Consider the following 8,679-nt stretch of genomic DNA (forward strand, 5'->3'; position numbering starts at 1 on the left):
ATATATATATATATATATATATATATATATATATATATATATATATATATATATATATATATATATATATATATAACTAACATCGAGGTCATATAGGGTAAACTGATGTAGGGTACTCAAAATCCAATAATTTAGGTGATATTTTTTCTATATTTTAGAATACAATAATATTCGTATGAACTGAAATTGAGCCAATCCTATCATGCAAGTTGAGTGTTTGTCTATTTGTGCCCAAGTTGTGGGTCTAGGGTGGGGACACGGGCGGATGCAGTGTTGTGACTATGGGTTCAATTGAACCCATAACTTTCAATGCAGAATAAAAATTTATATGTAAAAATTTACTAAAATTATAAAAAAGTAGATATGAACCCATAACTTTAAAAATATAATGGGTTTAATACTAAAAATAATCTTAAAAATTGAACCTATAGGATTTAAATCCTTGATCCGCCTCTGGTGGGGATGATTGAAGTGTATATAATTATATATATACTCCATTCAATGATGTGGATATTTTGAGATAATTTGTTATATATCCATAGAAGAGAAGAATATTATATTTAGAATTTATAATAGTAAAAGTACAATGACTCCAGTACTCTTAAAGCAAAATTAAAATTAAATTTATCAAATTTAAATTTTGAATACCTACGTGAAATCACAAAGAAGTGCGAGTTATAAACTACTCCCTTCGGTCACTTTTACTTGGCACCTTTTGACTTTTCACGCCCTTAAGAAATAATAAATGAAGTGTGTAATTTACCATGATACCCATTTTAATTGATGCATATTTTATTGGATTTGAGAAAATGATTTGAAATGAGTAATAAATATTATTGTAAAACAGGAAAAAATTTGTTGTCTTCTCTTAATATGCGTAAATTTCCAAGTAAAAGTGAACATCTATTTTTAATATATATGCCAAATAAAAGTGACCGGAGGGAGTATAACTCTTATATTTTGTGCTTTTTCTCGAACTCAAATTTTTAGTTTTGTCCGTAACATTAGATTATAATTTAATGAGTTCAATAAACTTTCTATCAAGATAATATAGGTGAGTTACAGGAATAGTCCTATAAGGGGTTGCTCTTTAAATATTATCTCCGTTTTTGGAAGTAATTAGAAAATTGACCCTCGGCTCTGCACACACTTATTGCTTGTCAGAAAATTATTTTATGTTATATTTACTTTACCTCTATTGTTAATTGTTCACGAGCTCTTTCCAGGTCGCATGATTTTTGTGATGACCCAAAAGGTCATCTTATGTTTTAGAACTCAATTTCGTGTTTCGATGCCTTCAAAACCTCATTTTACTCCTTTTGCGTGCACAGTCCGGGCGTGTTTCCGGAAAGCTTTTATGAGGAAATTTGAGAAAAAATAATAATTTTTGCCTTTAAAAGTTAATTTAGTTAACTTCGGTCAACGTTTTGAGTAAACGGACCCGGACTCGTGCTATGACAGTCCCGGTGGGTCCGTATTGAAATATGGGACTTGGGCGTATGCCCGGAATCGAATTCCGAGGTCCCTAGTACGAGAAATAAATTTTTGATGAAAATTGTAAGACTGAAAATCAAATGATTTAAAGAAATTGATTAATGTTTGATCTCGTTGGTATCGCACCCATATTTTGGTTCCAGATCCCGGTACATGTTTAATATAATATTTAAGTCATGTCTGTGAAATTTAAAAATCGGAGTTGATTTGACGTGATTCGGGCATCCAGTTGAGAAAAGAGGAATTTCAAAGTGTTCTTGAGAATTTCATGTGATTTGGTACTAAATTTGTAGTTCTAGATGTTATTTTGGCAATTTGATCGCGCGAGCAAGTTTGTATGATATTTTAAGACTTGTGTGCATGTTTGGTTTGGAGCCCCGAGGGTTCGGGTAAGTTTCGAATAGGCTACGGAGTGATTTGGACTTAAGAAAATTTGCTGGTATGCTTCAGGTATGCAGATCTCGCATTTGCGAGGTCTGGCTGGCAAATGCAAGCCTCGCATTTGCGAAGCAAGGGGGGCTGGCAGTTCGCATTTGCGAAGAATAGGTCTGCATTTGCGGAAGTCTAGGTTCGCATTTGCGACTGGAACTTCGCATTTGCGAAGGCTGCAGGAATGCGAGGAGTTCGCAATTGCGATGCTTTTCTCGCATTTGCGAGCTTCGCAAATGCGATATCTGCAACTGATAAGTCTTGACTTAGACGGAATTTTTCATTCATTCTCCCATTTTTCAAAACCTAGAACACAAGAGGCGATTTTCCAAAGACTTTTTATTCCCCAAATCATAAGTAAGTTATTCTTAACTAGATTCTTTCAATCTTTTACTTCTTTTACAAGATTCATCCTAGAATTTAGGATTTTCATGGAGGAATTCGGGATTTTTGGGTAGAAATTAGGGATTTCAAAATTTGGGAATTTAGACCTTAAATTGAGGTCGAATTCCAAAACAAATTGTATATCCGGACTCGGGGTGAATGGGCAATCGGGTTTTGATCCAAATTTCGTGTTTTGACTAAGCGGGCCTGGGGTTGATTTTTGACTTTTTGGAGAAATGTTGGGAAACTTATAATTATGCATTGGAATTGATTTCTTTAGCGATAATTAATGTTGTTAAGTTAATTATGACTAGATACGAGTGGTTCAGAGGTGGAAACTAGAGGAAAAGCGGTAATTGAGCTTTGAGTTGGCCGTTGGATTGAGGTAAGTGTTATTTCTAACTTTGACTTGAGGGATTATGGATTCCCGACTTAATTGCTATATGAAAATCCATGTGTGTGGCATATTGGCGAGGTGACGAGTACCTATGCGCCGCCAATTTACCTGTTTTGATTGTTCCCTTCCTATTCTTAATATATTGTTCCCTGCCTTAACTGCTACATGCTTATTTGATATTTTCATGATTAGTTGCTACTTGTCGGATATTGTTTTCGTTGTTAAAAGTATTGACATCACGTGGTTTCATTGCTTCATCTTATTGGTTTAAGCTGGTTATCAGTGTTTATTAGTATACTTTGGATTGATTTCGCTGAGTAGTATAATTTGAGTGAAGTTACAGAATTGTACCGCTTTCCGCTTGTTTTAGTAGAGGTTTAATTGTGGAGAGTTTTGAGTTAATTTGTGACATTCCTGTACTTGTTGTGCGATTGGTACTGATATAGTAGGATCGAGTTGCATGCCGCAACATGAGGAATAAGGGTGATATATTGAGGAGGAATAAGGGTGAAATGTTATTGTATGGTGGGATTGGGTAGCGCGCTGCAACAGGAGGAATAAGGGTGATATATTGAGGAGTAATAAGGGTGAATTGCGGGATCGGGTTGCACGCCGCAACAAGAGGAATAAGGGTGGATTGATACGTAGTAATAAGGGTAAATGTTCATATTGTTACTGATTATATGGTAGGATCGGGATGCGCGCCGCATTAGTTATGTGTTTATGTATTTTCCTCTATTGTGCAATTTATTCTGCGGTTTTTACATTTCACTTAAGGATTGGTTATAGCTGGATACTGATAAAATACTGGAGTTCTGTATTCGTTCCTTGCAGGCTACTGTTTCATTTTTGTTCCGTACTTCTTTCCGCTTTATTTCATACTATATACAGGTTATATTATAATTGCCCCGTCGTAGCTTCGTCACTACCTCGTCGAGGTTAGGCTCGGCACTTACCAGTACATGGGGTCGGTTGTACTGATACTGCACTCTGCACTTTCTGTGCAGATTTCGGAGTAGGCAGTGGCTGATTGAGAGGTTGGCTGCAGGTTCACAGTTTGGAGACCCAATGTAGTCCTGCTGGCGTCCATAGGGCCTGGCGTCCCCTTCTATTTCTCTACATTTTTATTTTCTTTCCTTTCAGAACAGTTGTAATTTCCTTCGGACCAATGTTTGTAGATAATTCTAGTATGTTCGTGAGTTGTGACATCGGATTCTGGATAGTAATAGTGGCAATATCGATTATAGTACTTATATATAAAGAAGTTGTTTACTTACTTCCGCAATTGTGATTACTGGTTTAAAATAGATTATTCTTATTCACTGAGTCATAAAGGAAACTGGTTAATAATACTCTAACGTTGGCTTGCCTAGCGAGTACGATGTTAGGCACCATCATGGTCCCTAGGGTGGGAATTCCGGATCGTGACAATTTTATGCTTAACTTGTCAATTATTTACTAAACTTTACTATATTGGCATCACTTTGTGTTAACTGCATTCGACCTACTATTAGATTGTTCACAAAATCTACCAAGTTGGCATGATTTTGCATCTTCTCACGAAATTCTATCAGATTAGTATGACTTTGTGTTATTTGCAGCTAACTTAGCTGTTAAATTGTCATCAAAGTATACCCGATTGATATAATTTTTGTGTGGTGTTCAACAAAATATTCTTCGAAATTGCAGTTCAATTTCGATCAAACCACCCCAAATCTGCGCTCCAAATTATCTCAAATTTAAAACACAACTTCCAAATACCAACTGAAATGATCTCTAGTCACCAATTTAGTCAAATAATACTAAATTAAGAAGATCCATTTTGTCTTCTTTAAAACTTTCTAAGGGTCAACAATGGAGTTTTAAGATTTTTAAAGTAAATTACTAAATCAATATTTGAACTAAACATTTAAGAAAGAATTATCAATATTCAAATAATTTTAACAATAATCGATCATTAACTTTCAGTTTCTATCCCCGTATAAGAATTTAAAGCTTCAAATACTGAAGAATTATAGTGTTCTCGATGAACAAGAAATCTATTTTTGAAACAAATTAAAAAACAAAGACAATATTTAAAGATCATTTCCTTAGGGGACAACCAATGCAATTTTGTGGATAATATAGGAATTCTGACAATTAAGTTTTTTTTTTATTTTTTTAAAAAAAGAAGGAAAAACGGAGAACGAAACCCCTTGAGTTCTACCTTTTTAACGGATTGAGTACTGCCAGAATTTGATATCATATCAGTGTAGTGTGTAGCAAAAAGAAATTAGACCGTGCTTCTATATGTTCTTATTTTTTACTCCCGGAGCAAACAAATGTAGCATGTCATCTTACTAGTACTATTTAATGCCCAAAGAAAATTCAAGCAAATTAATGAGCACTTCAAACCCTCACCAACTAAAGCTTTTTCCTTTTTCTCTCTTTTGAATTACCCGTGACACTCTCCAAATTATTCTCTGTTACTTTATTAAAATTATATATCATGATGATATTTAAATGACGAGATCTCTATAAGTAAGTTGAACCGTTTCTTGCCAAACAAAGCTCACCCTAAACACCCTTAACCCTATCCTATTTACCCACTAGAGAAACATAATCCAACTTTTATACCTAAGCATGTCACATGATCACCTTTGCTGATCTCATCAAAGATCTCTTAAATTTCACCATTTTGGCTTTATTTGCTTATTCTTTTTCATTTATTATCAAGAACTACAGTGAGATGGTTGAGATCCTTCTATCAAAATTTCTAATTTAAGCACGTATATATAATTTTATGGTATGGAGCACTTTCCTTATTGGGCACCAATGGCGGTAGGGGTGTCAATGGATATTTAAAAACCGACTAAACCACCGAACCGAATCGATTTTAGGTTTCTTTTAGTAAAACCATAGGTTTTTATATAAATTTATAACCGTACCGATAATTAGGGTAGGTTTTTCATTTTATGAAAATAAATTGAAAAAATACCGAACCGCACCGAATAAATTTACAATGTAAAAAATATATTTATATTGTTAAGTTTAAAAATAATAAAGCATTAAAGTTTTTCTTGGACCTTAGAATTATGAAATAGTTACAAGCCAACAAGTGATTAAACTCAAAATCTAATTCTCAAACCTATTGTACTACTTCTATTGAAGCTAAATTATTTTCAGCATATTCACTAGCAAGACACAAGGTATTGTAGTGATTAGGAGTAGCAACCTATAATGTACTGAATATATTTTCTTTCGTATGAATTAGATTTATCTTTTTGAAATGTTTAATCTACTATGGACTTTATTCTTGAATCCCAACTTGGCTAATATCTTTCCACTCGTGTGATTTATATTTTTTTGTATTTGCTTAGTATCGTTTACGCTGTAGAATATTTGATGGATTTATACTCTATCCATCTTTCATAATTTCGTAATTCATCACCTTTTAAACTATAAAAATATCTAGAGGGTTTTGCTAAGTCATATAAAAATACATATGTTATTGCATTCTACTTCTACTAGTGGTTTTTACATGACATAAAAATTACCGAAAAATTTACCGAACCGTACCGATACCGAAGAGAAACCGACATGATTGGGACGGTTTCAAAAAGTTTAATTTTGATTATACATAATAGAATAACCGAAAAAATGGTATGATGCAAAGTTTATAAAATAACCGGCCGAACTGAACCATTGATACCCCTAAATGGCGGATCCACATGGGTACCTGTGGGTGCTTAAGCACCCATTAAATTTGATCATATTTGATAAATTTGCGTAGACAATTATAAAAATATTTAGATAAATATTGAGTAAGCACCCACAACTAAACTCATTTTTTCTTTTCTTTTGGAATTTTTTTCGACGAGCACCCTTGCCTTTAAAATTCTGAATTCGTCATTGTTGGGCACTATGATGTACAAATTCAAATTAATCGAATAAGTAGAATCGAATGCTGAATCATTGAAAAAATAACAATAAGAAGCATGTGATCCATGTGGTGAATTGTAACGACTCGGCCGGTCGTTTCATGAGGTACCGCTCCGTTTTCTCCATTTCTGCTTCTTATTATTTTGTTCAGCTATATTATGTGTTATCGGGTTGGTTGGCTCGGGTTCGGAGAGGTTTTGGTAAGGTTTGAGACACTTAGTCTCTTTTGAGAAAGCTTTAGTTGGAAAAGTCAATCGGATGTTGACTTATGTGAAATAGGGCTCGGATGTAAATTCCGATGATTCAGATAGCTTCGGGAGGTGAATTTGGACTTAGGAGTGTGATCGGAACGTGTTTTGGAGGTCCGGAGTAGATTTAGGCTTGAACTGGCGAAATTGAATTTTGGCTTTTTCTGGTTGATAGGTGAGATTTCGATATAGGGGTTGGAATGGAATTCCGGGAGTTGCAGTAGGTCCGTTGTGTCATTTGGGATGTGTTTGCAAAATTTCAGGCCATTCGGGCGAGGTTTGATAGACTTTTAGATCAAAAGCGGAATTCGGAAGTTTTAGAGTTCTTAGGCTTGCATCCGATGTGTTTTGGTTGTTTCGATGTTGTTTGAGGTGTTTTGAAGATTGGTATAAGTTTGGATGGTGGTATAGGACTGGTTTTTGCTTTTGGTTGAGGTCCCGGGGGCCTCGGGGTGATTTCGGATGATTGACGGAAAGTTTGGAGTTGTGTTTGGGAGCTGAAGCATTTTTGCTGCTGTCATAACCGCAACTGCGGTTGGGAGGCTGCAGGTGCGATGCCCGCAGAAGCGCAAGGCAGCCGCACGTGCGGCCAAGAAGAAGACCAGCTGGAACCGCAGAAGCGGCTAAGGAAGCGCACCTGTTGTAGTGCAGGTGCGAGGAATCAACAGCAGATGCGGAACTTGGACGTTAAGTGAAAACTGCAGATGCGGTGTCTTGGGCCGCAAACGCGGTAGCGCAGAAGCGTATTTTGGGCCGCATGTGCGAAAACCTGGGCCAGAAGGTATAAAAGAATTCCTTCGTGATTTTTGAGTTGTTCTTCACCATTTGCATGCGGGTTTGAGCTTGGGAGAGCTATTTGAAGAGGGATTTCAAGGGTATTTCATAGAGGTAAGGGTTTTGGACTCTAAACTTGTTTCTATGGTGTTATTTCACTGATTTGGCTTGGAAATTAATGGAAATTGAGGGTTAAAAATTGGAAAACTTGGGCTTGAGGTTGGAGATCTTTGAGCAAGGGTTTGAGGGGTCATTTGTGGTCGGATTTTAATAGTTTTGATATGTATGAACTCGTGGGGAGATAAGGAGTTTATTGATGTAAATTTTATTGAATTCCGAGATGTGGGCCCGGGGGTCGGGTTGGACCAATTTTGGGATTTTTTGTATAATTTGATTTTTTTTTGTATGGGCTTTGTTCACTTAGCTTATTCTAATGTTATGATTCTGATTTTGGGTAGATTTGACGCGAGTTGTGGCCGAGGCGAGAGGCAAGGGCGTCGCGGAGTAGTATTTCACCCGGTTTGAGGTAAGTAACCATTGTAAATCTAGAACTGAGGGTATAAAACCCCGATATTTCGTATTGATTTGATAAATGAGGTGACACACATGCTAGGTGACGAGCTTGTGGGCATGCACCAGTAGGGATTGTGACTTGGTCCGTCCCGTAGCGACTATTAAGCCGCGTACTTGATTTGAAATCTTATGATATCACGTATTTTAGAGATTGATACTATATTATGGGCTGTATGCCATGTTTGGGGCCTTGTGCCGACCTGTTGAGACCCTTAGGGGCATTTTTACTGTTTTCCTCACTCTATTTGTTTAAAAGCATATTCTCAGTCATGTTTTACCTGTTTATTGTTTAAACCTGGTTTTTATCACTCTGTTCCTTAAAAATATGAAAACTGTTTGGGCTGAGTTTTCCTGATTCCCACTGTTATGCTGAGAGGCTGTGAGGTTAATGACTGAGAGAGGTTGAGGACCTAATCGTGAGGATTATATATATATATATATAGGATCGGGCTGCACGCC

Source organism: Nicotiana attenuata, unplaced genomic scaffold (assembly GCF_001879085.1).
Source record: "Nicotiana attenuata strain UT unplaced genomic scaffold, NIATTr2, whole genome shotgun sequence".
NCBI lineage: Eukaryota > Viridiplantae > Streptophyta > Magnoliopsida > Solanales > Solanaceae > Nicotiana > Nicotiana attenuata.